At 33.9% G+C, this 3,094-nt stretch overlaps 1 pseudogene; it reads left to right on the top strand.

Annotated features, from left to right (window-relative positions):
- The first annotated feature begins 271 nt into the window (after positions 1–271).
- LOC132518352 (protein BTG4-like) lies at positions 272–1,006 on the top strand (annotated as a pseudogene).
- Positions 1,007–3,094: the final 2,088 nt, after the last annotated feature.

The following is a 3,094-nucleotide window of genomic DNA, read 5'->3' as shown; positions in this document are numbered from 1 at the left end:
TGGAGACAACTGAGAGTTAATTACTTTCAAGAATAAATTTTTGCAAATTTGAATATTGTACCATGTGCATAAACAACTTATTAGAAATGGGTTGGTGAATTTAAAACTGAATGATATCATCTCATAAATTTCAGGGCTAATGGATGGTGATTTTTTAAAAAGGTTATAGAGGTTTGGGTGAGAGTTGGAAAATCTAGTCTTCTAATTCTGGCCCACATTTTGTTGGGGTTAAAGAGTTTTTGCTGACATCCTCACAGATTTTTCTTGAATCATGATAGATGAAATTGCAACAGTTTTCTTTGTCATAAGGTTAAGCAAAAAAACATAAAATGGGTAAACAACAAATAGAAGACTTTGTAGAACAGCAGATAACAATCTTGTTTGAAACATAAATAAGTCACTGGTACTTGAGCCCTTCAATAGGTAAGGTTTCAGGTGTATCAAGGTAAGCAATTAGACTAAAGATGCCCTTCTATAAAGGGCTTGTGCTGAGAATGAAGTGATTCTTCTCACCTGGGACTTGCAAAGGAGCTGATCATATGTGTAGCTCACTTTGAAGTGTGCTGTAGGTATGATGAGAAAAACCATCCATTTGTAATTGCTACTTTTAAAGGCAGGTGGGAGGAATGGGAACTCTCCCAAAAATCAGTTACACTTTTAAGAGAGCTGCGTTGGACTACTCCTATAGCATTTCCTCCAGTGAAAAAAGTTGTAACAAATAACCTCAGATAATTCCTAAAGTCAGCAATCCAAAGAGTGTTTATCAGGTTGAAAACTTGAAAGAGTTCTTTCAGTCTTTGTTCCAAATCCCCTAGGAAAAGAATATGGTGATGGCCATATGGGCCTCCTAGGAAATGTTTATCATGTGTTGCATAAGAACATTATGGGTCATAGGTCTGCTGCTATACATAGAGTGGAGAGGTACCACTGGGTCAAGACAAAATACAGTGGCTGGGCACTTGGTGGGATAGAGCTCAGACGAGCAGCTGTATTTTCTCTAAAATGAAAATGAGTCTAAGATTGAGAAGCTCAAGAAACAGAAAAAATAACCACAAAATGGAATAGGGTGCATGATGGTAAATCCTCTCATACAGATCATAACTGTCTTAATTTTAGTTCTTACTTGATTTTATATGATTTTTTTGCATAACATTAATCAATGTACCCAACAAGATAATAGAATAAAGATATTGAATTAGATGAATTATGAAAAGTAACAGTTTAAAGAAATAACTATTTTAATTTTAAATACAGTATAAAGTGCTTATATAGTATGAAGTCCTTAGAATCAGTTAGAAATGTTTGGACAATGCATAAACATCCTATATATTTCAAATTAACAACGATTGAAATTCATTAATACAAATATATCTAGTAAGTCAAAGTGCTTTTGTAGCTCTTAAAATTTTTGCCATGGTTACAAAAGATATGATTGCATATTGCTCTGAAAAATAAATAGAATAGCACAACAAACAAAATCAATGTAAAATTATATATATATATATATATATTTATATGATCTTGTATGTAAGCTTGATTCTGGAAAAACTTTTTTCTGAAAACTAAAGAGGACATTTTTTTAAAGCCATAAACTTTTCACATAAAGAGAGTTAGGAGAGCTGAACTCCTTCCTCATCTATGCAGCCTCGGTGCTTTCAAAAAAGCAATTTTATGTGTGTCACAAGGTCAACTGTGGACTCTAAAGTAGTAAATCCACATATTTCCAGCATAGTTTCATGGCAGAATTACATGCTTTCATAGGAGAAAAAGCAATGAAAAGGAGAAATAGCATCTGCTCAGCTTTAGGCCTGATTAGGGAAATTAGTTCCATCAACATATGTAAATGCCGATTACTTACCTAACAGAATCTTAGAGCAGTAAGGAAGCATAAATGTTAGCTGGTACAAACTTGTCTCGGTAGTCTGGGCTTGGATACTATTCTCCTAAGTGGTTTACTCAAAATCAACGAACTACAGACAAAACTGAAACTTGAATACATGTTTTGTTATTTCTTAATGGACTAAGCATCTCTAATTTGCCTGCTCGGTACCAACTTGTTTGAGGAACTGTCCCTATTCTATACGTGTTTCTGATTTTCTACCAATCACAGAACCTCAGATGCAAACAATGGTCTTAAGACTTAAGTTTTCACTTGGGGCATTTTTCTTTAGGGAAATTTTCTCAGTAGTGATTTATTGGGACAGTAGTCTATTTGAACTTAATCGTATTATGCAGCGTCTTGAAGAAACTTCTCATGAGTCACAGCTATTGAAAACTGAGTCGACATCTTTGCCTTTTTTTCTTGGTTTTGGGGTGAAATCTGAGTATAATCATTAAGGTTAAAATCAGGTATAGATTTTTCATAAATGCCTTTTGTCAGGTTAGGAAACTCTTTATTCCTGTTTTGCCTAGTGCTCTTTATCATTATTAGATGTTGACTTTTGCTAAAAACTTTTTTCTGCACATTTTGAGATAATCATATGGTTTTTAAGAATTTTTGTGTGTGTTCATGGAGGATATTTGTCTATAGTTTGTCAGGTTTTGGTATCAGGATAATTCTGATCTTACAGAAGTATTAGAAAATGTTTGCTTTATTTGATTTCCTGAAAAAGTTTGTTTGAATTTACTTCTCTAAATGTTTTGTAGAATGCATGGTGATTCTTCACTGCATGGTTCACTTTCCAATTCCTTTAAGTGTCAGCCCCCTAGCTTTTTTAATTGTTCTCAGTGGAAAAAGTAGTCTGAGTTACCTGGTCACCTGTTACAAAAGCATAAAAGAACTTGGTAGTGGCTCTTCTTTCTTGGTTGGAGATGCTGATGAAAGAAGTCAAATTGAAATTGACTCATCTCAGTACCTATAAAGGGAAGCAGAAATGCACAATATCCTCTTAGCTTTACCCCTAAAATGTGTCTAATTACCTGGATAAGTCAAGTGAAGGAGAAATATTCAAAATACTAAAGCACTGATTAATGATTACTAAAAATGCATAATATCACAGACATTTTAATCTATCAGTCACGGTAAAGACATGTAAGACAGACGATTATATAAATCGTGTCCTCTCTTTGCCCTTGGTTTTTCTAATGTAACCCT

Source organism: Lagenorhynchus albirostris, chromosome 3 (genome assembly GCF_949774975.1).
Source record: "Lagenorhynchus albirostris chromosome 3, mLagAlb1.1, whole genome shotgun sequence".
NCBI classification, from domain to species: domain Eukaryota; kingdom Metazoa; phylum Chordata; class Mammalia; order Artiodactyla; family Delphinidae; genus Lagenorhynchus; species Lagenorhynchus albirostris.
Note: the sequence above shows the minus strand (reverse complement) of the source record. Positions and strands in the feature narration are given on the sequence as shown.